The sequence below is a fragment of the Acipenser ruthenus genome, chromosome 24, assembly GCF_902713425.1.
Source record: "Acipenser ruthenus chromosome 24, fAciRut3.2 maternal haplotype, whole genome shotgun sequence".
Lineage (NCBI taxonomy): Eukaryota > Metazoa > Chordata > Actinopteri > Acipenseriformes > Acipenseridae > Acipenser > Acipenser ruthenus.
The window spans coordinates 10,548,242-10,573,981 of NC_081212.1; the positions used below are offsets into that span (position 1 = coordinate 10,548,242).

At 42.6% G+C, this 25,740-nt stretch overlaps 27 non-coding genes and 1 pseudogene across 27 annotated transcripts; 14 read left to right on the top strand and 14 right to left on the bottom strand.

The window, feature by feature from the left end:
• The first annotated feature begins 1,840 nt into the window (after window positions 1-1,840).
• LOC131700798 (U4 spliceosomal RNA) lies at window positions 1,841-1,952 on the top strand (annotated as a pseudogene).
• Window positions 1,953-2,191: 239 nt separating this feature from the next.
• Window positions 2,192-2,248, bottom strand: LOC131700963 (U7 small nuclear RNA). Its single transcript, XR_009308772.1, has one exon. It is a non-coding gene; the product is annotated as a U7 small nuclear RNA (small nuclear RNA).
• Window positions 2,249-2,799: 551 nt separating this feature from the next.
• Window positions 2,800-2,872, bottom strand: trnav-aac (transfer RNA valine (anticodon AAC)). The gene has a single exon. It is a non-coding gene; the product is annotated as a tRNA-Val (tRNA).
• Window positions 2,873-2,999: 127 nt separating this feature from the next.
• On the top strand, window positions 3,000-3,072 carry trnav-cac (transfer RNA valine (anticodon CAC)). The gene has a single exon. It is a non-coding gene; the product is annotated as a tRNA-Val (tRNA).
• A 1,189-nt stretch (window positions 3,073-4,261) lies between these two features.
• On the top strand, window positions 4,262-4,394 carry LOC131700797 (U4 spliceosomal RNA). The gene has a single exon (XR_009308606.1). It is a non-coding gene; the product is annotated as a U4 spliceosomal RNA (small nuclear RNA).
• Window positions 4,395-4,597: 203 nt separating this feature from the next.
• On the bottom strand, window positions 4,598-4,654 carry LOC131700982 (U7 small nuclear RNA). The gene has a single exon (XR_009308791.1). It is a non-coding gene; the product is annotated as a U7 small nuclear RNA (small nuclear RNA).
• A 551-nt stretch (window positions 4,655-5,205) lies between these two features.
• Window positions 5,206-5,278, bottom strand: trnav-aac (transfer RNA valine (anticodon AAC)). Its single transcript has one exon. It is a non-coding gene; the product is annotated as a tRNA-Val (tRNA).
• Window positions 5,279-5,405: 127 nt separating this feature from the next.
• Window positions 5,406-5,478, top strand: trnav-cac (transfer RNA valine (anticodon CAC)). Its single transcript has one exon. It is a non-coding gene; the product is annotated as a tRNA-Val (tRNA).
• Window positions 5,479-14,019: 8,541 nt separating this feature from the next.
• On the top strand, window positions 14,020-14,159 carry LOC131700772 (U4 spliceosomal RNA). Its single transcript, XR_009308581.1, has one exon. It is a non-coding gene; the product is annotated as a U4 spliceosomal RNA (small nuclear RNA).
• A 239-nt stretch (window positions 14,160-14,398) lies between these two features.
• Window positions 14,399-14,455, bottom strand: LOC131700964 (U7 small nuclear RNA). Its single transcript, XR_009308773.1, has one exon. It is a non-coding gene; the product is annotated as a U7 small nuclear RNA (small nuclear RNA).
• A 554-nt stretch (window positions 14,456-15,009) lies between these two features.
• Window positions 15,010-15,082, bottom strand: trnav-aac (transfer RNA valine (anticodon AAC)). Its single transcript has one exon. It is a non-coding gene; the product is annotated as a tRNA-Val (tRNA).
• Window positions 15,083-15,209: 127 nt separating this feature from the next.
• On the top strand, window positions 15,210-15,282 carry trnav-cac (transfer RNA valine (anticodon CAC)). The gene has a single exon. It is a non-coding gene; the product is annotated as a tRNA-Val (tRNA).
• A 1,190-nt stretch (window positions 15,283-16,472) lies between these two features.
• On the top strand, window positions 16,473-16,612 carry LOC131700769 (U4 spliceosomal RNA). The gene has a single exon (XR_009308578.1). It is a non-coding gene; the product is annotated as a U4 spliceosomal RNA (small nuclear RNA).
• A 239-nt stretch (window positions 16,613-16,851) lies between these two features.
• On the bottom strand, window positions 16,852-16,908 carry LOC131700966 (U7 small nuclear RNA). Its single transcript, XR_009308775.1, has one exon. It is a non-coding gene; the product is annotated as a U7 small nuclear RNA (small nuclear RNA).
• A 553-nt stretch (window positions 16,909-17,461) lies between these two features.
• trnav-aac (transfer RNA valine (anticodon AAC)) lies at window positions 17,462-17,534 on the bottom strand. The gene has a single exon. It is a non-coding gene; the product is annotated as a tRNA-Val (tRNA).
• A 127-nt stretch (window positions 17,535-17,661) lies between these two features.
• On the top strand, window positions 17,662-17,734 carry trnav-cac (transfer RNA valine (anticodon CAC)). The gene has a single exon. It is a non-coding gene; the product is annotated as a tRNA-Val (tRNA).
• Window positions 17,735-18,921: 1,187 nt separating this feature from the next.
• On the top strand, window positions 18,922-19,060 carry LOC131700781 (U4 spliceosomal RNA). Its single transcript, XR_009308589.1, has one exon. It is a non-coding gene; the product is annotated as a U4 spliceosomal RNA (small nuclear RNA).
• A 239-nt stretch (window positions 19,061-19,299) lies between these two features.
• Window positions 19,300-19,356, bottom strand: LOC131700967 (U7 small nuclear RNA). The gene has a single exon (XR_009308776.1). It is a non-coding gene; the product is annotated as a U7 small nuclear RNA (small nuclear RNA).
• A 554-nt stretch (window positions 19,357-19,910) lies between these two features.
• On the bottom strand, window positions 19,911-19,983 carry trnav-aac (transfer RNA valine (anticodon AAC)). Its single transcript has one exon. It is a non-coding gene; the product is annotated as a tRNA-Val (tRNA).
• A 125-nt stretch (window positions 19,984-20,108) lies between these two features.
• Window positions 20,109-20,181, top strand: trnav-cac (transfer RNA valine (anticodon CAC)). The gene has a single exon. It is a non-coding gene; the product is annotated as a tRNA-Val (tRNA).
• Window positions 20,182-21,372: 1,191 nt separating this feature from the next.
• On the top strand, window positions 21,373-21,512 carry LOC131700770 (U4 spliceosomal RNA). Its single transcript, XR_009308579.1, has one exon. It is a non-coding gene; the product is annotated as a U4 spliceosomal RNA (small nuclear RNA).
• A 239-nt stretch (window positions 21,513-21,751) lies between these two features.
• LOC131700973 (U7 small nuclear RNA) lies at window positions 21,752-21,808 on the bottom strand. Its single transcript, XR_009308782.1, has one exon. It is a non-coding gene; the product is annotated as a U7 small nuclear RNA (small nuclear RNA).
• A 554-nt stretch (window positions 21,809-22,362) lies between these two features.
• trnav-aac (transfer RNA valine (anticodon AAC)) lies at window positions 22,363-22,435 on the bottom strand. The gene has a single exon. It is a non-coding gene; the product is annotated as a tRNA-Val (tRNA).
• Window positions 22,436-22,562: 127 nt separating this feature from the next.
• On the top strand, window positions 22,563-22,635 carry trnav-cac (transfer RNA valine (anticodon CAC)). Its single transcript has one exon. It is a non-coding gene; the product is annotated as a tRNA-Val (tRNA).
• A 1,190-nt stretch (window positions 22,636-23,825) lies between these two features.
• On the top strand, window positions 23,826-23,965 carry LOC131700771 (U4 spliceosomal RNA). Its single transcript, XR_009308580.1, has one exon. It is a non-coding gene; the product is annotated as a U4 spliceosomal RNA (small nuclear RNA).
• A 239-nt stretch (window positions 23,966-24,204) lies between these two features.
• Window positions 24,205-24,261, bottom strand: LOC131700968 (U7 small nuclear RNA). Its single transcript, XR_009308777.1, has one exon. It is a non-coding gene; the product is annotated as a U7 small nuclear RNA (small nuclear RNA).
• A 551-nt stretch (window positions 24,262-24,812) lies between these two features.
• On the bottom strand, window positions 24,813-24,885 carry trnav-aac (transfer RNA valine (anticodon AAC)). The gene has a single exon. It is a non-coding gene; the product is annotated as a tRNA-Val (tRNA).
• A 127-nt stretch (window positions 24,886-25,012) lies between these two features.
• On the top strand, window positions 25,013-25,085 carry trnav-cac (transfer RNA valine (anticodon CAC)). The gene has a single exon. It is a non-coding gene; the product is annotated as a tRNA-Val (tRNA).
• The last annotated feature ends 655 nt before the right edge of the window (window positions 25,086-25,740 follow it).

A 25,740-nucleotide genomic window follows, 5' to 3' on the forward strand; every position in this document is an offset into this window, starting at 1 on the left:
AGAGACACATGTTTATACTCAAAAGAGAGAGGGCATCCTGTGTGTTTAATTAATATCGATCAAGAGAAGGCATATGACAGGGTGGACCAGGAGTATTTATATCAAGTTTTTGAACATATGGGTTTTAATCCAATTTTTATAGACTGGGTTAAAATGTTTTTTCAAGAGGTCAAAGGAAGGGTGATGGTTAATGGGATGCTGTCACAGTCGTTCCAGGTGAACTCAGGCGTAAGACAGGGGTGTCCTTTGTCGCCTCTGTTATATATTTTTGCGTTAGAACCTGTGCTGACAAAGATAAGGAGATCAAAGCAGATAACAGGGGTAATAATCCCAGGTTCAGGGCAGCAGGAAGTAAAGCTACTAGCGTACATGGATGATGTATCTCTGATTTGCATAGATGATTACTCGGTTAGTAAAGCTTTGGATTTTATGAGGTTATTCGAGAGAGCTTCCGGTTCAAAAATTAATATAGAAAAGAGTCATGCCATGTGTATAGGGGATTGGAAAGAGAAAGACAAAATTAAGAAAGAATTAACGGTGGAAGAGGAGGGGGTAAAGGTTTTGGGTGTTATGTTTGATAAAGATATTAATGGTATAAGGAACTGGGTGGAAGTTTCAGGGAAACTTAAGAAAAAAATAGAGTATTGGAAGTCAAGAAAATTGACATTAGAAGGGAAATTATTGATTATAAAAATGATTTTGATGCCTTCCCTGTTATATGTAGCAAGGGTGTTTCCACCTGACTTTGCGTCAGGTAGAACAATAACAAGACACCTGTTTAAGTTTTTTTGGGGAGGGGGATTTGAGAAAGTAAAAAGAGAAACGGTAATGTTACGAAGAAATCAGGGGGGGAAAGGTTTTCCAAATGTAAGTTATTATTTATGGGCTCACTTTGTTTGTGACACGATTAAAGCAGTTCTTGAAATGAACAAGAAATATAGTTTCTTTGCTAGGTTTTATTTTGGACAGTTTTTAAGAAAAATGGGCTTAGTAAAATTAACATATACAGTGCCCTATGGTGAGAAGATGCCATTTGTGTATAGAAAGACAATGAATTTTATTGAGCAAAATGATTTATGTAAAGAGGCGGAAGCCAAGTGGATAGCAAAAGAGTTAATGGAAAAAAGTATTCTGGGGGAAAGCTATGCAGAATAGGTCTTTTGAGTGATGAGAGATCACAAATAACTTGGGAGAATGTTAACTATTCAGGATTAAATAATCGACATAAAGATATTGCATGGTTAACAGCGCAGGCAAGGCTGCCATGTAAAGAACTGCTATATAGAAGACAAATGTCAAATACAAATACATGTGTTAGGACGGAGTGCATGGCCATAGAAACGCTTCAGCATGTGTTTTATGAATGTGTTTTTGCAAAACAATGTTGGGGAAGGGTAAATAAATGGTCACGAAAGTTTATTAGAGATAAAGACATGTGTGTTAATTTGATATTGTATGGACCAAAAAAAGGGATTCAAACAAATGATAGTGAAAAAGGATGGATAATTATAAACTGTGTAAAAGAAGCATTATGGATTGTGAGAAATCAAGAAATGTACAAATCGAAAAATAAGACGAATGTGAATGAATTTTGTAAAATTGTAATTGTAAAGATTAGAGATTATGTATGTTTAGATATTAATGCCATTGGGAAATCATCAGCCTTTAAAAAATGGAAAATGAATTCATTTAGTGATTTATTTTTGTAAGTAGTTTGATATACTGAAGATACTTGAAAGAGAAGATTGTTGAAGATTATTGTTTGTTATGAATATTTTTGTGATGAATGAGTTTATTTGTTTTGTTGTTGACTGTAATATGATTTGAATTTTTTATAATAAACTTTATATAACCGAGGCGTGATTATTGCTAGTTGAAAACTTTAACCAATACCCCGCCGTGGTGACTTGAAATATAGTCGCCACTGGCAATTTTTGACAGTCTCACAGAGTCTGCTATCATGTAGTTGAAAGAACAGAACAAATGTTGACGCTTTGACATTCTGGGTTGGGTTTTGTATTCTACTGATTGGGCACAACATTTGAGTTGATCTTTTTACTCTTTATAACATACAAGTGTATTTACAAGGTTAGGGGCCGTTTCTCCTGTTGTGTTAATTATATTACTATGCAGCTGGCAGGCATTCGGAACGCACACGCTAACAACGCGTCATCTTTCATTTTACAAAACACGGGGCATTCGACACGGAGAAAACCTTCTAGACAAATACTAAAAGAGCTAAACATCAATTTGCCTCCCCAGCCATGTTAATAGATATCTGGCTTTTTTGCAGTAGCATTAAAGTTGTGGTGACACATGAAAAAGAAACATGGAAATCTGTTTTGGAGTTGGGGAGTTAACCTACCAAACAATTTACGCACATGAATATATAATGAAAACAGCCATGCATGGAGGTCATGGGAACTCTCCGTTCTATTGCTTTCCTTTCTCCCAGATATATCATGCACATTATGTAACTTCTCTTCAAAGGCAATTTTAGTATTCAGACTGTAGTTGCAAAAATAATACAATATCTTTTGACTAGAGTTCATCTTTTAAAAACAACTACTTTGCCAACAGAAGAAAAAAAGGCTAACAGAAGACGGTTTCGCTCCGTCGACCTCTGGGTTATAAGGCTCAGCACGCTTCCGCTGCGCCACTCTGATACAGCTGCTTCTCGAATGAAACACCCATTAATAAAATAAAATAAATCAATCAATTCTCAGTGCAACTTTTTGACGCAGTCTGCTGCTGGACTCACAGAGAGCGGAGACCGCAACAAAAAAACGAACAAGCACATGTTTCCACCCGGTTTCGAACCGGGGACCTTTCGCGTGTTAGGCGAACGTGATAACCACTACACTATGGAAACTTTCACATGTACATTGTTACATTCAGCTGGGCTTTAAGTGAAGACTGCCTTGCACTGCAGGATCCAAAATGGGTAATCGGCACTGTATGCTTAGAGCGCAACACACGGATCGTTTAATAAGCAACATGTTTCCATAGTGTAGTGGTTATCACATTCGCCTCACACGCGAAAAGTCCCCGGTTCGAAACCGGGTGGAAACACAGCACGGCATGTTTTTTTCACTGTATGTATTTATTCTCCCCAGGTAAACAGCCACCCAGACCAGAACGATGTATTTGTAGTGTGCATGGTGCATTGTCAATGCAAGTCTGACTGTATATTAAACGGAGTGAGAATGCACTCTGCAACGTTTTGGCTTCGACTGCTGCTTGACTCATAGAAACGACAATGTTGATACTCTGACTCTTCTTCTTAAAATGCATGTTAAAATGCGGAATGTTTTCAAATTCCATGAATTCGCAGGTCTGTACAGAACAAGACGACTATCTGGTCTCACAAAATGTTGCTGGTTCTCGTAGAACAAAGAAGAGTTTGATCAACTATGTCATTCATGCCGACAAAGCTCAGGAGGGCGATCGTTAGGTTGAATATCTAAATTTCCCGGGTTATATCCCGAGTTTCGACAGATGTCAGTTTATTCATATACCTACAGAATCACAGGTACAAATATTGCAGTTAAAGTTTATACTTTTCAAATCCGTGCATGAAAGGGGGTGCCCAAATCAGAATAAAAGTCACGGGGGGAGTAATCAAAACATCGCAAAAGAAAAATACACTGCATTAAACAAATCATTTGGAGCAGTCTAAAATGAGCAATCCAGGTTCGATTCATTGTTTTGCCCTTTCGATGGCAGCAGTGTAAAAAAATGACCTGCACATTTCTCTGCTGGCTTCGGGTAGCAAACAAGAAGCAGTGATTTCCCATATGATCTAGTGGTTACGATTCCCGTTTTTTCACCCAGGTGACCAGGGTTCAACTCCCTGTATGCGAATTCATTTATTTACTTGTGGAGGTAATTGTCAGATAAAAGGATTGAAAAATGAAACCCCACATTGTAGGATGGGGAGACTTATAACTAGTGACCATTATATATATAAAAAAATAACGTTTGCTTATGTTAGATGCAAGAGAGCGAGACAGATAGATTTGCATCTTGGTATCCCATCACTCCTATGTGCACCAAAGCAATGACGGTCTACACTTCAGTTCATATATAATCGGAATAAAAAAGTGGACTCTGTTGCATTGTGAGGCTGCAGTGTCGATAACATAAACCTCTACGTTTGAGGGATCATTTAACTGTACTGTATTATATAGCAGTAACTTGCCCACCGGCAAGTCAAATGTCTTTGCTGTAGGGGGTAGCATTTAGTTATCCCAAGTTCTGTAGCTTTGCGCATTGGCAGTATCATAGCCCATGAGGTTTGTCCGAGGCGTGATTATTGCTAGTTGAAAACTTTAACCAATACCCCAGAGTCACAGAGTCTGCTATCATGTAGTTGAAAGAACAGAACAAATGTTGACGCTTTGACATTCTGGGTTTGGTTTTGTATTCTACTGATTGGGCACAACATTTGAGTTGATCTTTTTACTCTTTATAACATACAAGTGTATTTACAAGGTTAGGGGCCGTTTCTCCTGTTGTGTCAATTATATTACTATGCAGCTGGCAGGCATTCGGAACGCGCACGCTAACAACGCGTCATCTTTCATTTTACAAAACACGGGGCATTCGACACGGAGAAAACCTTCTAGACAAATACTAAAAAAGCTAAACATCAATTTGCCTCCCCAGCCATGTTAATAAATATCTGGCTTTTTTGCAGTAGCATTAAAGTTGTGGTGACACACGAAAAAGAAACATGGAAATCTGTTTTGGGGTTGGGGAGTTAACCTACCAAACAATTTACGCACATGAATATATAATGAAAACAGCCATGCATGGAGGTCATGGGAACTCTCCGTTCTATTGCTTTCCTTTCTCCCAGATATATCATGCACATTATGTAACTTCTCTTCAAAGGCAATTTTAGTATTCAGACTGTAGTTGCAAAAATAATACAATATCTTTTGACTAGAGTTCATCTTTTAAAAACAACTACTTTGCCAACAGAAGAAAAAAAGGCTAACAGAAGACGGTTTCGCTCCGTCGACCTCTGGGTTATAAGGCTCAGCACGCTTCCGCTGCGCCACTCTGATACAGCTGCTTCTCGAATGAAACACCCATTAATAAAATAAAATAAATCAATCAATTCTCAGTCCAACTTTTTGACGCAGTCTGCTGCTGGACTCACAGAGAGCGGAGACCGCAACAAAAAAACGAACAAGCACATGTTTCCACCCGGTTTCAAACCGGGGACCTTTCGCGTGTTAGGCGAACGTGATAACCACTACACTATGGAAACTTTCACATGTACATTGTTACATTCAGCTGGGCTTTAAGTGAAGACTGCCTTGCACTGCAGGATCCAAAATGGGTAATCGGCACTGTATGCTTAGAGCGCAACACACGGATTGTTTAACAAGCAACATGTTTCCATAGTGTAGTGGTTATCACGTTCGCCTCACACGCGAAAGGTCCCCGGTTCGAAACCGGGTGGAAACACAGCACGGCATGTTTTTTTCACTGTATGTATTTATTCTCCCCAGGTAAACAGCCACCCAGACCAGAACGATGTATTTGTAGTGTGCATGGTGCATTGTCAATGCAAGTCTGACTGTATATTAAACGGAGTGAGAATGCACTCTGCAACGTTTTGGCTTCGACTGCTGCTTGACTCACAGAAACGACAATGTTGATACTCTGACTCTTCTTAAAATGCATGTTAAAATGCGGAATGTTTTCAAATTCCATGAATTCGCAGGTCTGTACAGAACAAGACGACTATCTGGTCTCACAAAATGTTGCTGGTTCTCGTAGAACAAAGAAGAGTTTGATCAACTATGTCATTCATGCCGACAAAGCTCAGGAGGGCGATCGTTAGGTTGAATATCTAAATTTCCCGGGTTATATCCCGAGTTTCGACAGATGTCAGTTTATTCATATACCTACAGAATCACAGGTACAAATATTGCAGTTAAAGTTTATGCTTTTCAAATCCGTGCACGAAAGGGGGTGCCCAAATCAGAATTCACTGGTTGCCTACGAGGGCTTGAGAGGAGGCGAAATTGGGAGTGAGATATTAAGAATGAGACCAGATGAGAGGATTTCTCCGGTTGCTTAGGAGGCTTGAGAGGGGCGAGACATTTGAGAGTTTAAGAGTGAGACGAGTTTGAAGGATGGCGAGATTGAGGGCTGGAGTTTGGGAATGGTGCTTAGTAACATTGAGGTTAGATACTGATAGCAGGACGAGATAGGGGGGACGAAGTGTTTTCCCTTCTCGTCGGGTCAGGCAGCATCCTCTGGCTGCTGGGCGACGTAGAGAGGGAGACATGAGAAGAGCAAAGGATTAGATATAAACACTTTCCGCCAGGTCAGGCAGCATCCTCCGACTGCTGGGTGACGTAAAAGTGAGAGAGAGAGCAAAGTTTAGACATAACATACAACAAACTGACTCTCGCTCCCGACGGGTCAGGCAGCATCCTCTGGCTGCTGGGCGTTTAGTGGAGCAAGAGACAGGAAGGGGACGAACAGGACAAAAGGACAGATCCTTCGCAACTCAGTGCAGCATCCTCAGTGCAGCATCCTCAGGCAGCTAAGCTGGCAGCTGGGCGGCGTGGAGAGCTTAGGAAAAAGTGTCTCGGGTCCGTTTAGGAGAGACGAAAACAGAGAAACCCCCCCCCCCCCTCGGTCGGGGCCCGCTCGGCAGGTGGAGGCACGGCCTACTGCATGAGGGGGCTGAAATGGTCCTGGACCTGAAATAGAAGAGAGGAGATGGGACAGCAAGGTTGAGGCCTGGAAGGCTTAGCGCATAAGCAGCAGAAGAATAGGATGTGGCCGGGGGTCCCCTCAGGCCGGCGAGGAACAGCCGGGCGGCAGTGGTTGAGACGAGAGGCCGACCCGGACAGCCGGGGGAGTGAGACTCACTTCCCCCCCTGAGGGAGCCCTGTGCGGACAGTGCGATATAGAAAGGAGCAGAGGAGGGGAGGAGGAGGAACAAAAAACAAACACAGACAAGGAAGCGGAAATAGTGCTGGGTTAAAGTAGAAAAAGAGAGCGAGATAGACAGGAGGGGCAGCCAATAACACATACGTGGAGCAGTGCTGGCCATGCCCTAATAATTGACGTGGCGAGCGCTGCATTGTGCGATTGGCTGGAAATACTAAATGAGGCTGAACTGGGATCAGCTTCCACCCGGAAGAGATCGCGGACGCTACCGGGCAGGATGCCACGGAGGGAAGGTAAGACAGGCTAAAGAAAAGGAAATAGGATAAGAAGAAAAAGGAGTGCAAAGCGGGAGAGCGCCCTCTACGGCATCCCCCGAATTACGCCTAAAGGCTAACATTTCACTGGTTGCCTACGAGGGCTTGAGAGGAGGCGAAATTGGGAGTGAGATATTAAGAATGAGACCAGATGAGAGGATTTCTCCGGTTGCTTAGGAGGCTTGAGAGGGGCGAGACATTTGAGAGTTTAAGAGTGAGACGAGTTTGAAGGATGGCGAGATTGAGGGCTGGAGTTTGGGAATGGTGCTTAGTAACATTGAGGTTAGATACTGATAGCAGGACGAGATAGGGGGGACGAAGAGTTTTCCCTTCTCGTCGGGTCAGGCAGCATCCTCTGGCTGCTGGGCGACGTAGAGAGGGAGACATGAGAAGAGCAAAGGATTAGATATAAACACTTTCCGCCAGGTCAGGCAGCATCCTCCGACTGCTGGGTGACGTAAAAGTGAGAGAGAGAGCAAAGTTTAGACATAACATACAACAAACTGACTCTCGCTCCCGACGGGTCAGGCAGCATCCTCTGGCTGCTGGGCGTTTAGTGGAGCAAGAGACAGGAAGGGGACGAACAGGACAAAAGGACAGATCCTTCGCAACTCAGTGCAGCATCCTCAGGCAGCTAAGCTGGCAGCTGGGCGGCGTGGAGAGCTTAGGAAAAAGTGTCTCGGGTCCGTTTAGGAGAGACGAAAACAGAGAAACCCCCCCCCCTCGGTCGGGGCCCGCTCGGCAGGTGGAGGCACGGCCTACTGCATGAGGGGGCTGAAATGGTCCTGGACCTGAAATAGAAGAGAGGAGATGGGACAGCAAGGTTGAGGCCTGGAAGGCTTAGCGCATAAGCAGCAGAAGAATAGGATGTGGCCGGGGGTCCCCTCAGGCCGGCGAGGAACAGCCGGGCGGCAGTGGTTGAGACGAGAGGCCGACCCGGACAGCCGGGGGAGTGAGACTCACTTCCCCCCAAAAGAGGACCCCCGGCTCCCCGCAAGAACCACACCGTGGGATAGAAAAGAGATCGCAGAGCCGCCCACATAAACAAAAGCTAGAAGAAAAGAGAAAAGACAAGAGATGTTAGTAGACAACCTATGCCTATAAGCCGTCCGCACTGTGGAGAGGAAAAACCCCCCTGCAGGGAGGAAACCTCTGGTGGGCCTGGCGGAGAGGGCGCCCCCCCACTCCGGGCAAGCTAACAAGTGCTTGGTGAGCTGTGGCGATGTCTGCAGAGGATGATCTAATATAAAAGTTCACAGCTGAAGAGATCCAGCGCCCCATAGACTTAATCAAAGTGTTGATACCTGCGCTAGCCGCGGAGGCAGCTGCTCCGATCCAGAATGAATGGGGGGAAAAATAGTAGAAGAAATCCGTGACGAGAGGGTGCATAAACGGGATGAGAACCAGTGACTCGTAAGTATAGATCTGGAGCTGTCGAAGAGGGGATCTGACAGAAGATACTGAATCCTCGGCTTAATTGGACCGTTTTTGAAGATCTGATGAGGAGGATAAAGTGGTTTCCGGGGATTTGAGAGAGATCTGAGCACTTGAGGCCTAGAGCTGGGAAGTTGGAAATTGATGGAGTTGAGAATTCTGCACAGCGGAGAAATCCAAAGGCGACGGTCAGGCACAGGGTTTCCATGACGATGTCGTTGAATAGGTTGAAGCATCCTTGCCAGAGAGCAGTGATGAGACAAAGGAGAAGGTCAGTAGAGATTGATTAACTTGATGGAGAGGAGGGGAGCAGGCTTTTCTCCATACCTCTGAGCGTTCTCTCTAGAGATCCGCTATCTCTAGAACGGACGAGAGGAGAAAGATTGGAGGCGAAATTGATACTAAATGCCCGCTAGGTCGCATCTAAATAGAGGAGGGGGCTAAACATAGAGACAGCCTGAGGTGAGTGATGAAGGCGAGGAGGTGCTGTAGGTTGAAAGAGGTTTGAGATCCGTTTTTTTTTTTGTTTTTTTTTTAATTATTTATTTATTTATTTTTTTACTCGCAAAAGTGAGTAAATGAAGACCAGGCAGTCGAGTAGGAGGAACGGTAGATGGGGCGAGAGCGTTCTCCATGAATCCACGTGGTGATTGAAGGAGGCCGGAGAGAGAGTTATTCAGTTGAATATTGTTTTGCTGAAAGGTAGTACGAGACGAGGGTTGGGGTCTGCTCCTGGGACCAGGTTGCAGAACTTCTGGATCTTGATGTAACTGTCTGTATTGAAGTCCTGAGAAGTCCTGATTTTTTTTTTTTTTTTTATTTATTTATTTTTATTTTAACTGCAAGGTGTAGTGTTCTGTAGTAAAATTACTACAGCTGGCCAAAGTCCAGTATCTGGGTGCGTGGAATGGTTCACAAGACCTCATGGTTGAAAATGGCTTAACGGTCAGAGTCTATCCATTGTATTCCCCTTGATGTCTTGGTACTCTTGCTTTTTTTTTTTTTTTAAAAACCGGTAAATCACAGGTGTTGTCACGGTAAGTTCACAGGGTGCACTCTGTTCCTTCAGGAATCCTGCAGAGGAAGTGCTTCACAAGAGCAGTTAGACATAGTACTTCCAAGGTAAGGTCATTGCATAGACAGAGCAGCTTTTTCTGAGGGTAGATATTAAAGAGTGAAGAATGTCTATTGAAATAGGGAGCCAGGAGGGAGCAGCAGGGGGGGGGGGGGGCTCTTGAGGATCTCTCCGAGTGTCAAGCAAACTGATGGGATGGATAGAAATGTTGAAGAAGGGACGGAGATGAGACGGCAGAAATACTAAATTCCGGAGATGTAGGCTTTAACGGTAGAGGGGGCTAAGTGAAGAGAATCCCTTGCATGGGCGATGGAGGCTAGAATCCGTTGCTCATTAAATCAGAATGGGATGTATTTTGAGTGCAGAAAGTTGTAAATGTTTTCCATCCAGAGGTAAATGAAGATTTGGTCGCTGGGACTAAGAGTGTGGCCATGTAGTGATGAGCAGATTGCAGAAGGTTGGAGAGTGTTGTATTTAGTTGAACGGCAGATGTTGGTGTTGCAGAGTTTGATGAGGGCTGAGGTGGCAGCTGGACCTGAACAAATATATGAAATCGACTGCTGAGATGTTTTTTAAAACTAAGGCAGAGAGCTGAGATGCCAACCATCCTGTGTTAGTTAATACGGGATTGATCAGTGGTTTGCTACCATCTTGTCTGTTTGGAATGGAAAAGGTAAACTCATAAAACAGAGATTTGGGTTTCACAACTCCAATCATTCTCCAAATAGTGGAACTCCTTAATTCATAAATCAAACAGATTTCCAGTCTCGTACCATATATTAAAGCTTGTAGTATCTGAAAGGATGAGCGGACATATGACTAAATTGCTGAGGAAGTCAAGCTCTCCGTGTATATATATATATATATATATATATATTAGATCCAGGTATTGGAGGAAAGCTGGAGTGTTGGAAGCTCTGGAGGAGAGCAGTTGCAGATTTGAACAGTAAACTAAAGCCACTTTTGTATGCTGCAATAGAAGCAGATCTGAAGAGGGAGCCGAGATTTGCTGTAATGAGGAGATATTAACAGTAGAGGCAAGATCTGCTGAACGGGCAGAGATCTGAGGGGTAAACGATGGAATGCTGTCAGTAGTCTGCAGTGGCCTGCTGTAGAGAGCAGAGAGCTGCTGAATGCGGTGAAAATTGGTATTTGAGAGTTAAGGCGTTTTTAGATGATGTCGGCGATGGGGCTGCCTTTGGGCAGAAATGAAGAATGCATAGATCTGAGGCCGCTGCAGAACCTGAGAGGATAGGAATGCGTTGCTCGGAGGCTGCTACAAAACCTATTGATTTGATCAGGAGCAGTCTAAGAGTGTATTGTCCATTGCGGGATACGAGGACGCTTGACTGAAATGTTGATAATCGTAGCACATAGTTTCCGAATGTGACTGGTAGCTCAAATTGAATGAAATGGACTTTGAAAGTTATATTAAGTGCCTTGATGAAGTTGGGGGCAAATAAGGAAGTGCAAATCCAGGAACAAGAAAGTTGCAAGAATGGCCTGATGCAGGGAAGCTGTAAATTAATGTGACGGTGGATTCTTAACATCTCAGAAAGCTGATAAGCATGGCTTCATGACAAGGTTCTCAAGGGGAGGAGTTTGGATTTGAAAAAAAAAAAAAAAATTCAAGTTAATATATGTAGAAAAAGAGGTTGAGGCAGGAGGGTACTGAGAATCCCTCAAAAAGACAACGAACTGCAGGAATTGATAGAAGGTTTGGAGAGTGCCAGATTCGCAGCGATAGCAAATCATCTTAAATTATGTAGAGCTTGTGGTGTTATGCTGCCATCTAGAGGTTTTTATTGGAATTGAAACTATTGGCTTCAGTGAAGCAAGGTAGCATATATTTGGTTATTGCGATTACGATCCTTGTCTATGTATTAAGCATTTGCTTTAGAACAGTTAGTGATGATATAAGTAAGTTAACGTAGGTCTAGAAGAGGAGCCTGTAGTATTTAGATGTCACAATTCGGCGAGTTGAAGCTGTCATGTTGCAAGCGCTGCAGCAGGAGCCAGAAAATTGCAGTCGTGTGGCACAGGCTCTCATTGCCTGTTAAAGCTGCCAGGTCGCCGTAGCAATTTACCACTCCCAGTAGTCACTCGCTGAGGCGTTGCCGTGGTAACCATGGTCTGTGAGGCGCCGGTGTAAAACAGTTGCAGTGCAGCGGTGACGTTGGAACAGTCTTTCTGATGAAAACGCAGACCAAGTTGAGAATGACGGTGCGTTTTGAACGGCGCAGACTGAGCAGGTAGGAAAATAGCTGATACTATCTTGCGAGCGCTGAGCAGAGAAACGACCTGCAGTGAAAGAAACGAACAACAAAAAACAAACACAGACAAGGAAGCGGAAATAGTGCTGGGTTAAAGTAGAAAAAGAGAGCGAGATAGACAGGAGGGGCAGCCAATAACACATACGTGGAGCAGTGCTGGCCATGCCCTAATAATTGACGTGGCGAGCGCTGCATTGTGCGATTGGCTGGAAATACTAAATGAGGCTGAACTGGGATCAGCTTCCACCCGGAAGAGATCGCGGACGCTACCGGGCAGGATGCCACGGAGGGAAGGTAAGACAAGGCTAAAGAAAAGGAAATAGGATAAGAAGAAAAAGGAGTGCAAAGCGGGAGAGCGCCCTCTACGGCATCCCCCGAATTACGCCTAAAGGCTAACATTAAAAGTCACGGGGGGAGTAATCAAAACATCGCAAAAGAAAAATACACTGCATTAAACAAATCATTTGGAGCGGTCTAAAATGAGCAATCCAGGTTCGATTCATTGTTTTGCCCTTTCGATGGCAGCAGTGTAAAAAAATGACCTGCACATTTCTCTGCTGGCTTCGGGTAGCAAACAAGAAGCAGTGATTTCCCGTATGATCTAGTGGTTACGATTCCCGTTTTTTCACCCAGGTGACCAGGGTTCAACTCCCTGTATGCGAATTCATTTATTTACTTGTGGAGGTAATTGTCAGATAAAAGGATTGAAAAATGAAACCCCACATTGTAGGATGGGGAGACTTATAACTAGTGACCATTATATATATCGCCTCACACGCGAAAGGTCCCCGGTTCGAAACCGGGTGGAAACACAGCACGGCATATTTTTTTCACTGTATGTATTTATTCTCCCCAGGTAAACAGCCACCCAGACCAGAACGATGTATTTGTAGTGTGCATGGTGCATTGTCAATGCAAGTCTGACTGTATATTAAACGGAGTGAGAATGCACTCTGCAACGTTTTGGCTTCGACTGCTGCTTGACTCACAGAAACGACAATGTTGATACTCTGACTCTTCTTCTTAAAATGCATGTTAAAATGCGGAATGTTTTCAAATTCCATGAATTCGCAGGTCTGTACAGAACAAGACGACTATCTGGTCTCACAAAATGTTGCTGGTTCTCGTAGAACAAAGAAGAGTTTGATCAACTATGTCATTCATGCCGACAAAGCTCAGGAGGGCGATCGTTAGGTTGAATATCTAAATTTCCCGGGTTATATCCCGAGTTTCGACAGATGTCAGTTTATTCATATACCTACAGAATCACAGGTACAAATATTGCAGTTAAAGTTTATGCTTTTCAAATCCGTGCACGAAAGGGGGTGCCCAAATCAGAATGAAAGTCACGGGGGGAGTAATCAAAACATCGCAAAAGAAAAATACACTGCATTAAACAAATCATTTGGAGCGGTCTAAAATGAGCAATCCAGGTTCGATTCATTGTTTTGCCCTTTCGATGGCAGCAGTGTAAAAAAATGACCTGCACATTTCTCTGCTGGCTTCGGGTAGCAAACAAGAAGCAGTGATTTCCCATATGATCTAGTGGTTACGATTCCCGTTTTTTCACCCAGGTGACCAGGGTTCAACTCCCTGTATGCGAATTCATTTATTTACTTGTGGAGGTAATTGTCAGATAAAAGGATTGAAAAATGAAACCCCACATTGTAGGATGGGGAGACTTATAACTAGTGACCATTATATAAAAAAAAAAAATAACGTTTGCTTATGTTAGATGCAAGAGAGCGAGACAGATAGATTTGCATCTTGGTATCCCATCACTCCTATGTGCACCAAAGCAATGACGGTCTACACTTCAGTTCATATATAATCGGAATAAAAAAGTGGACTCTGTTGCATTGTGAGGCTGCAGTGTCGATAACATAAACCTCTACGTTTGAGGGATCATTTAACTGTACTGTATTATATCGCAGTAACTTGCCCACCGGCAAGTCAAATGTCTTTGCTGTAGGGGGTAGCATTTAGTTATCCCAAGTTCTGTAGCTTTGCGCAGTGGCAGTATCATAGCCCATGAGGTTTGTCCGAGGCGTGATTATTGCTAGTTGAAAACTTTAACCAATAGCCCGCCGTGGTGACTTGAAATATAGTCGCCGCTGGCAATTTTTGACAGTCTCACAGAGTCTGCTATCATGTAGTTGAAAGAACAGAACAAATGTTGACGCTTTGACATTCTGGGTTTGGTTTTGTATTCTACTGATTGGGCACAACATTTGAGTTGATCTTTTTACTCTTTATAACATACAAGTGTATTTACAAGGTTAGGGGCCGTTTCTCCTGTTGTGTCAATTATATTACTATGCAGCTGGCAGGCATTCGGAACGCGCACGCTAACAACGCGTCATCTTTCATTTTACAAAACACGGGGCATTCGACACGGAGAAAACCTTCTAGACAAATACTAAAAGAGCTAAACATCAATTTGCCTCCCCAGCCATGTTAGTAGATATCTGGCTTTTTTGCAGTAGCATTAAAGTTGTGGTGACACACGAAAAAGAAACATGGAAATCTGTTTGGGGGTTGGGGAGTTAACCTACCAAACAATTTACGCACATGAATATATCATGAAAACAGCCATGCATGGAGGTCATGGGAACTCTCCGTTCTATTGCTCTCCTTTCTCCCAGATATATCCTGCACATTATGTAACTTCTCTTCAAAGGCAATTTTAGTATTCAGACTGTAGTTGCAAAAATAATACAATATCTTTTGACTAGAGTTCATCTTTTAAAAACAACTACTTTGCCAACAGAAGAAAAAAAGGCTAACAGAAGACGGTTTCGCTCCGTCGACCTCTGGGTTATAAGGCTCAGCACGCTTCCGCTGCGCCACTCTGATACAGCTGCTTCTCGAATGAAACACCCATTAATAAAATAAAATAAATCAATCAATTCTCAGTGCAACTTTTTGACGCAGTCTGCTGCTGGACTCACAGAGAGCGGAGAAGACCGCAACAAAAAAACGAACAAGCACATGTTTCCACCCGGTTTCGAACCAGGGACCTTTCGCGTGTTAGGCGAACGTGATAACCACTACACTATGGAAACTTTCACATGTACATTGTTACATTCAGCTGGGCTTTAAGTGAAGACTGCCTTGCACTGCAGGATCCAAAATGGGTAATCGGCACTGTATGCTTAGAGCGCAACACACGGATCGTTTGTTAAGCAACATGTTTCCATAGTGTAGTGGTTATCACGTTCGCCTCACACGCGAAAGGTCCCCGGTTCGAAACCGGGTGGAAACACAGCACGGCATATTTTTTTCACTGTATGTATTTATTCTCCCCAGGTAAACAGCCACCCAGACCAGAACGATGTATTTGTAGTGTGCATGGTGCATTGTCAATGCAAGTCTGACTGTATATTAAACGGAGTGAGAATGCACTCTGCAACGTTTTGGCTTCGACTGCTGCTTGACTCACAGAAACGACAATGTTGATACTCTGACTCTTCTTCTTAAAATGCATGTTAAAATGCGGAATGTTTTCAAATTCCATGAATTCGCAGGTCTGTACAGAACAAGACGACTATCTGGTCTCACAAAATGTTGCTGGTTCTCGTAGAACAAAGAAGAGTTTGATCAACTATGTCATTCATGCCGACAAAGCTCAGGAGGGTGATCGTTAGGTTGAATATCTAAATTTCCCGGGTTATATCCCGAGTTTCGACAGATGTCAGTTTATTCATATACCTACAGAATCACAGGTACAAATATTGCAGTTAAAGTTTATGCTTTTCAAATCCGTGCACGAAAGGGGGTGCCCAAATCAGAATGAAAGTCACGGGGGGAGTAATCAAAACATCGCAAAAGAAAAATACACTGCATTAAACAAATCATTTGGAGCGGTCTAAAATGAGCAATCCAGGTTCGATTCATTGTTTTGCCCTTTCGATGGCAGCAGTGTAAAAAAATGACCTGCACATTTCTCTGCTGGCTTCGGGTAGCAAACAAGAAGCAGTGATTTCCCATATGATCTAGTGGTTACGATTCCCGTTTTTTCACCCAGGTGACCAGGGTTCAACTCCCTGTATGCGAATTCATTTATTTACTTGTGGAGGTAATTGTCAGATAAAAGGATTGAAAAATGAAACCCCACATTGTAGGATGGGGAGACTTATAACTAGTGACCATTATATAAAAAAAATAAATAACGTTTGCTTATGTTAGATGCAAGAGAGCGAGACAGATAGATTTCCATCATGGTATCCCATCACTCCTATGTGCACCAAAGCAATGACGGTCTACACTTCAGTTCATATATAATCGGAATAAAAAAGTGGACTCTGTTGCATTGTGAGGCTGCAGTGTCGATAACATAAACCTCTACGTTTGAGGGATCATTTAACTGTACTGTATTATATCGCAGTAACTTGCCCACCGGCAAGTCAAATGTCTTTGCTGTAGGGGGTAGCATTTAGTTATCCCAAGTTCTGTAGCTTTGCGCAGTGGCAGTATCATAGCCCATGAGGTTTGTCCGAGGCGTGATTATTGCTAGTTGAAAACTTTAACCAATACCCCGCCGTGGTGACTTGAAATATAGTCGCCGCTGGCAATTTTTGACAGTCTCACAGAGTCTGCTATCATGTAGTTGAAAGAACAGAACAAATGTTGACGCTTTGACATTCTGGGTTTGGTTTTGTATTCTACTGATTGAGCACAACATTTGAGTTGATCTTTTTACTCTTTATAACATACAAGTGTATTTACAAGGTTAGGGGCCGTTTCTCCTGTTGTGTCAATTATATTACTATGCAGCTGGCAGGCATTCGGAACGCGCACGCTAACAACGCGTCATCTTTCATTTTACAAAACACGGGGCATTCGACACGGAGAAAACCTTCTAGACAAATACTAAAAGAGCTAAACATCAATTTGCCTCCCCAGCCATGTTAATAGATATCTGGCTTTTTTGCAGTAGCATTAAAGTTGTGGTGACACACGAAAAAGAAACATGGAAATCTGTTTTGGGGTTGGGGAGTTAACCTACCAAACAATTTACGCACATGAATATATAATGAAAACAGCCATGCATGGAGGTCATGGGAACTCTCCATTCTATTGCTTTCCTTTCTCCCAGATATATCATGCACATTATGTAACTTCTCTTCAAAGGCAATTTTAGTATTCAGACTGTAGTTGCAAAATAATACAATATCTTTTCACTAGAGTTCATCTTTTAAAAACAACTACTTTGCCAACAGAAGAAAAAAAGGCTAACAGAAGACGGTTTCGCTCCGTCGACCTCTGGGTTATAAGGCTCAGCACGCTTCCGCTGCGCCACTCTGATACAGCTGCTTCTCGAATGAAACACCCATTAATAAAATAAAATAAATCAATCAATTCTCAGTGCAACTTTTTGACGCAGTCTGCTGCTGGACTCACAGAGCGCGGAGAAGACCGCAACAAAAAAACAAACAAGCACATGTTTCCACCCGGTTTCGAACCGGGGACCTTTCGCGTGTTAGGCAAACGTGATCACCACTACACTATGGAAACTTTCACATGTACATTGTTACATTCAGCTGGGCTTTAAGTGAAGACTGCCTTGCACTGCAGGATGAAAAATGGGTAATCGGCACTGTATGCTTAGAGCGCAACACACGGATCGTTTACTAAGCAACATGTTTCCATAGTGTAGTGGTTATCACGTTCGCCTCACACGCGAAAGGTCCCCGGTTCGAAACCGGGTGGAAACACAGCACGGCATATTTTTTTCACTGTATGTATTTATTCTCCCCAGGTAAACAGCCACCCAGACCAGAACGATGTATTTGTAGTGTGCATGGTGCATTGTCAATGCAAGTCTGACTGTATATTAAACGGAGTGAGAATGCACTCTGCAACGTTTTGGCTTCGACTGCTGCTTGACTCACAGAAACGACAATGTTGATACTCTGACTCTTCTTCTTAAAATGCATGTTAAAATGCGGAATGTTTTCAAATTCCATGAATTCGCAGGTCTGTACAGAACAAGACGACTATCTGGTCTCACAAAATGTTGCTGGTTCTCGTAGAACAAAGAAGCGTTTGATCAACTATGTCATTCATGCCGACAAAGCTCAGGAGGGCGATCGTTAGGTTGAATATCTAAATTTCCCGGGTTATAGCCCGAGTTTCGACAGATGTCAGTTTATTCATATACCTACAGAATCACAGGTACAAATATTGCAGTTAAAGTTTATGCTTTTCAAATCCGTGCACGAAAGGGGGTGCCCAAATCAGAATAAAAGTCACGGGGGGAGTAATCAAAACATCGCAAAAGAAAAATACACTGCATTAAACAAATCATTTGGAGCGGTCTAAAATGAGCAATCCAGGTTCGATTCATTGTTTTGCCCTTTCAATGGCAGCAGTGTAAAAAAATGACCTGCACATTTCTCTGCTGGCTTCGGGTAGCAAACAAGAAGCAGTGATTTCCCAAATGATCTAGTGGTTACGATTCCCGTTTTTTCACCCAGGTGACCAGGGTTCAACTCCCTGTATGCGAATTCATTTATTTACTTGTGGAGGTAATTGTCAGATAAAAGGATTGAAAAATGAAACCCCACATTGTAGGATGGGGAGACTTATAACTAGTGACCATTATATAAAAAAAAATAACGTTTGCTTATGTTAGATGCAAGAGAGCGAGACAGATAGATTTGCATCTTGGTATCCCATCACTCCTATGTGCACCAAAGCAATGACGGTCTACACTTCAGTTCATATATAATCGGAATAAAAAAGTGGACTCTGTTGCATTGTGAGGCTGCAGTGTCGATAACATAAACATCTACGTTTGAGGGATCATTTAACTGTACAGTATTATATAGCAGTAACTTGCCCACCGGCAAATCAAATGTCTTTGCTGTAGGGGGTAGCATTTAGTTATCCCAAGTTCTGTAGCTTTGCGCAGTGGCAGTATCATGCCCATGAGGTTTGTCCGAGGCGTGATTATTGCTAGTTGAAAACTTTAACCAATACCCCGCCGTGGTGACTTGAAATATAGTCGCCGCTGGCAATTTTTGACAGTCTCACAGAGTCTGCTATCATGTAGTTGAAAGAACAGAACAAATGTTGACGCTTTGACATTCTGGGTTTGGTTTTGTATTCTACTGATTGGGCACAACATTTGAGTTGATCTTTTTACTCTTTATAACATACAAGTGTATTTACAAGGTTAGGGGCCGTTTCTCCTGTTGTGTCAATTATATTACTATGCAGCTGGCAGGCATTCGGAACGCGCACGCTAACAACGCGTCATCTTTCATTTTACAAAACACGGGGCATTCGACACGGAGAAAACCTTCTAGACAAATACTAAAAGAGCTAAACATCAATTTGCCTCCCCAGCCATGTTAATAGATATCTGGCTTTTTTGCAGTAGCATTAAAGTTGTGGTGACACACGAAAAAGAAACATGGAAATCTGTTTGGGGGTTGGGGAGTTAACCTACCAAACAATTTACGCACATGAATATATAATGAAAACAGCCATGCATGGAGGTCATGGGAACTCTCCGTTCTATTGCTTTCCTTTCTCCCAGATATATCATGCACATTATGTAACTTCTCTTCAAAGGCAATTTTAGTATTCAGACTGTAGTTGCAAAAATAATACAATATCTTTTGACTAGAGTTCATCTTTTAAAAACAACTACTTTACCAACAGAAGAAAAAAAGGATAACAGAAGACGGTTTCGCTCCGTCGACCTCTGGGTTATAAGGCTCAGCACGCTTCCGCTGCGCCACTCTGATACAGCTGCTTCTCGAATGAAACACCCATTAATAAAATAAAATAAATCAATCAATTCTCAGTGCAACTTTTTGACGCAGTCTGCTGCTGGACTCACAGAGAGCGGAGAAGACCGCAACAAGAAAACGAACAAGCACATGTTTCCACCCGGTTTCGAACCGGGGACCTTTCGCGTGTTAGGCAAACGTGATAACCACTACACTATGGAAACTTTCACATGTACATTGTTACATTCAGCTGGGCTTTAAGTGGACTGCCTTGCACTGCAGGATCCAAAATGGGTAATCGGCACTGTATGCTTAGAGCGCAACACACGGATCGTTTACTAAGCAACATGTTTCCATAGTGTAGTGGTTATCACGTTCGCCTCACACGCGAAAGGTCCCCGGTTCGAAACCGGGTGGAAACACAGCACGGCATATTTTTTTCACTGTATGTATTTATTCTCCCCAGGTAAACAGCCACCCAGACCAGAACGATGTATTTGTAGTGTGCATGGTGCATTGTCAATGCAAGTCTGACTGTATATTAAACGGAGTGAGAATGCACTCTGCAACGTTTTGGCTTCGACTGCTGCTTGACTCACAGAAACGACAATGTTGATACTCTGACTCTTCTTCTTAAAATGCATGTTAAAATGCGGAATGTTTTCAAATTCCATGAATTCGCAGGTCTGTACAGAACAAGACGACTATCTGGTCTCACAAAATGTTGCTGGTTCTCGTAGAACAAAGAAGAGTTTGATCAACTATGTCATTCATGCCGACAAAGCTCAGGAGGGCGATCGTTAGGTTGAATATCTAAATTTCCCGGGTTATATCCCGAGTTTCGACAGATGTCAGTTTATTCATATACCTACAGAATCACAGGTACAAATATTGCAGTTAAAGTTTATGCTTTTCAAATCCGTGCACGAAAGGGGGTGCCCAAATCAGAATGAAAGTCACGGGGGGAGTAATCAAAACATCGCAAAAGAAAAATACACTGCATTAAACAAATCATTTGGAGCGGTCTAAAATGAGCAATCCAGGTTCGATTCATTGTTTTGCCCTTTCGATGGCAGCAGTGTAAAAAAATGACCTGCACATTTCTCTGCTGGCTTCGGGTAGCAAACAAGAAGCAGTGATTTCCCATATGATCTAGTGGTTACGATTCCCGTTTTTTCACCCAGGTGACCAGGGTTCAACTCCCTGTATGCGAATTCATTTATTTACTTGTGAAGGTAAATTGTCAGATAAAAGGATTGAAAAATGAAACCCCACATTGTAGGATGGGGAGACTTATAACTAGTGACCATTATATAAAAAAAAATAATAACGTTTGCTTATGTTAGATGCAAGAGAGCGAGACAAATAGATTTGCATCTTGGTATCCCATCACTCCTATGTGCACCAAAGCAATGACGGTCTACACTTCAGTTCATATATAATCAGAATAAAAAAGTGGACTCTGTTGCATTGTGAGGCTGCAGTGTCGATAACATAAACCTCTACGTTTGAGGGATCATTTAACTGTACTGTATTATATAGCAGTAACTTGCCCACCGGCAAGTCAAATGTCTTTGCTGTAGGGGGTAGCATTTAGTTATCCCAAGTTCTGTAGCTTTGCGCAGTGGCAGTATCATAGCCCATGAGGTTTGTCCGAGGCGTGATTATTGCTAGTTGAAAACTTTAACCAATACCCCGCCGTGGTGACTTGAAATATAGTCGCCGCTGGCAATTTTTGACAGTCTCACAGAGTCTGCTACCATGTAGTTGAAAGAACAGAACAAATGTTGACGCTTTGACATTCTGGGTTTGGTTTTGTATTCTACTGATTGGGCACAACATTTGAGTTGATCTTTTTACTCTTTATAACATACAAGTGTATTTACAAGGTTAGGGGCCGTTTCTCCTGTTGTGTCAATTATATTACTATGCAGCTGGCAGGCATTCGGAACGCGCACGCTAACAACGCGTCATCTTTCATTTTACAAAACACGGGGCATTCGACACTGAGAAAACCTTCTGGACAAATACTAAAAGAGCTAAACATCAATTTGCCTCCCCAGCCATGTTAATAGATATCTGGCTTTTTTGCAGTAGCATTAAAGTTGTGGTGACACACGAAAAAGAAACATGGAAATCTGTTTGGGGGTTGGGGAGTTAACCTACCAAACAATTTACGCACATGAATATATAATGAAAACAGCCATGCATGGAGGTCATGGGAACTCTCCGTTCTATTGCTTTCCTTTCTCCCAGATATATCATGCACATTATGTAACTTCTCTTCAAAGGCAATTTTAGTATTCAGACTGTAGTTGCAAAAATAATACAATATCTTTTGACTAGAGTTCATCTTTTAAAAACAACTACTTTGCCAACAGAAGAAAAAAAGGCTAACAGAAGACGGTTTTGCTCCGTCGACCTCTGGGTTATAAGGCTCAGCACGCTTCCGCTGCGCCACTCTGATACAGCTGCTTCTCGAATGAAACACCCATTAATAAAATAAAATAAATAAATCAATTCTCAGTGCAACTTTTTGACGCAGTCTGCTGCTGGACTCACAGAGAGCGGAGAAGACCGCAACAAGAAAACGAACAAGCACATGTTTCCACCCGGTTTCGAACCGGGGACCTTTCGCGTGTTAGGCAAACGTGATAACCACTACACTATGGAAACTTTCACATGTACATTGTTACATTCAGCTGGGCTTTAAGTGAAGACTGCCTTGCACTGCAGGATCCAAAATGGGTAATCGGCACTGTATGCTTAGAGCGCAACACACAGATCGTTTACTAAGCAACATGTTTCCATAGTGTAGTGGTTATCACGTTCGCCTCACACGCGAAAGGTCCCCGGTTCGAAACCGGGTGGAAACACAGCACGGCATATTTTTTTCACTGTATGTATTTATTCTCCCCAGGTAAACAGCCACCCAGACCAGAACGATGTATTTGTAGTGTGCATGGTGCATTGTCAATGCAAGTCTGACTGTATATTAAACGGAGTGAGAATGCACTCTGCAACGTTTTGGCTTCGACTGCTGCTTGACTCACAGAAACGACAATGTTGATACTCTGACTCTTCTTCTTAAAATGCATGTTAAAATGCGGAATGTTTTCAAATTCCATGAATTCGCAGGTCTGTACAGAACAAGACGACTATCTGGTCTCACAAAATGTTGCTGGTTCTCGTAGAACAAAGAAGAGTTTGATCAACTATGTCATTCATGCCGACAAAGCTCAGGAGGGCGATCGTTAGGTTGAATATCTAAATTTCCCGGGTTATATCCCGAGTTTCGACAGATGTCAGTTTATTCATATACCTACAGAATCACAGGTACAAATATTGCAGTTAAAGTTTATGCTTTTCAAATCCGTGCACGAAAGGGGGTGCCCAAATCAGAATGAAAGTCACGGGGGGAGTAATCAAAACATCGCAAAAGAAAAATACACTGCATTAAACAAATCATTTGGAGCGGTCTAAAATGAGCAATCCAGGTTCGATTCATTGTTTTGCCCTTTCGATGGCAGCAGTGTAAAAAAATGACCTGCACATTTCTCTGCTGGCTTCGGGTAGCAAACAAGAAGCAGTGATTTCCCATATGATCTAGTGGTTACGATTCCCGTTTTTTCACCCAGGTGACCAGGGTTCAACTCCCTGTATGCGAATTCATTTATTTACTTGTGGAGGTAATTGTCAGATAAAAGGATTGAAAAATGAAACCCCACATTGTAGGATGGGGAGACTTATAACTAGTGACCATTATATAAAAAAAAATAATAACGTTTGCTTATGTTAGATGCAAGAGAGCGAGACAGATAGATTTGCATCTTGGTATCCCATCACTGCTATGTGCACCAAAGCAATGACGGTCTACACTTCAGTTCATATATAATCGGAATAAAAAAGTGGACTTTGTTGCATTGTGAGGCTGCAGTGTCGATAACATAAACCTCTACGTTTGAGGGGTCATTTAACTGTACTGTATTATATAGCAGTAACTTGCCCACCGGCAAGTCAAATGTCTTTGCTGTAGGGGGTAGCATTTAGTTATCCCAAGTTCTGTAGCTTTGCGCAGTGGCAGTATCATAGCCCATGAGGTTTGTCCGAGGCGTGATTATTGCTAGTTGAAAACTTTAACCAATACCCCGCCGTGGTGACTTGAAATATAGTCGCCGCTGGCAATTTTTGACAGTCTCACAGAGTCTGCTATCATGTAGTTGAAAGAACAGAACAAATGTTGACGCTTTGACATTCTGGGTTTGGTTTTGTATTCTACTGATTGGGCACAACATTTGAGTTGATCTTTTTACTCTTTATAACATACAAGTGTATTTACAAGGTTAGGGGCCGTTTCTCCTGTTGTGTCAATTATATTACTATGCAGCTGGCACGCATTCGGAACGCGCACGCTAACAATGCGTCATCTTTCATTTTACAAAACACGGGGCATTCGACACGGAGAAAACCTTCTAGACAAATACTAAAAGAGCTAAACATCAATTTGCCTCCCCAGCCATGTTAATAGATATCTGGCTTTTTTGCAGTAGCATTAAAGTTGTGGTGACTCACGAAAAAGAAACATGGAAATCTGTTTTGGGGTTGGGGAGTTAACCTACCAAACAATTTACGCACATGAATATATAATGAAAACAGCCATGCATGGTGGTCATGGGAACTCTCCGTTCTATTGCTTTCCTTTCTCCCAGATATATCATGCACATTATGTAACTTCTCTTCAAAGGCAATTTTAGTATTCAGACTGTAGTTGCAAAAATAATACAATATCTTTTGACTAGATTTCATCTTTTAAAAACAACTACTTTGCCAACAGAAGAAAAAAAGGCTAACAGAAGACGGTTTCGCTCCGTCGACCTCTGGGTTATAAGGCTCAGCACGCTTCCGCTGCGCCACTCTGATACAGCTGCTTCTCGAATGAAACACCCATTAATAAAATAAAATAAATCAATCAATTCTCTGTGCAACTTTTTGACGCAGTCTGCTGCTGGACTCACAGAGAGCGGAGACCGCAACAAAAAAACGAACAAGCACATTTTTCCACCCGGTTTCGAACCGGGGACCTTTCGCGTGTTAGGCGAACGTGATAACCACTACACTATGGAAACTTTCACATGTACATTGTTACATTCAGCTGTGCTTTAAGTGAAGACTGCCTTGCACTGCAGGATCCAAAATGGGTAATCGGCACTGTATGCTTAGAGTGCAACACACGGATCGTTTAATAAGCAACATGTTTCCATAGTGTAGTGGTTATCACGTTCGCCTCACACGCGAAAGGTCCCCGGTTCGAAACCGGGTGGAAACACAGCACAGCATTTTTTTTTCACTGTATGTATTTATTCTCCCCAGGTAAACAGCCACCCAGACCAGAACGATGTATTTGTAGTGTGCATGGTGTATTGTCAATGCAAGTCTGACTGTATATTAAACGGAGTGAGAATGCACTCTGCAACGTTTTGGCTTCGACTGCTGCTTGACTCACAGAAACGACAATGTTGATACTCTGACTCTTCTTCTTAAAATGCATGTTAAAATGCGGAATGTTTTCAAATTCCATGAATTCGCAGGTCTGTACAGAACAAGACGACTATCTGGTCTCACAAAATGTTGCTGGTTCTCGTAGAACAAAGAAGAGTTTGATCAACTATGTCATTCATGCCGACAAAGCTCAGGAGGGCGATCGTTAGGTTGAATATCTAAATTTCCCGGGTTATATCCCGAGTTTCGACAGATGTCAGTTTATTCATATACCTACAGAATCACAGGTACAAATATTGCAGTTAAAGTTTATGCTTTTCAAATCCGTGCACGAAAGGGGGTGCCCAAATCAGAATGAAAGTCACGGGGGGAGTAATCAAAACATCGCAAAAGAAAAATACACTGCATTAAACAAATCATTTGGAGCGGTCTAAAATGAGCAATCCAGGTTCGATTCATTGTTTTGCCCTTTCGATGGCAGC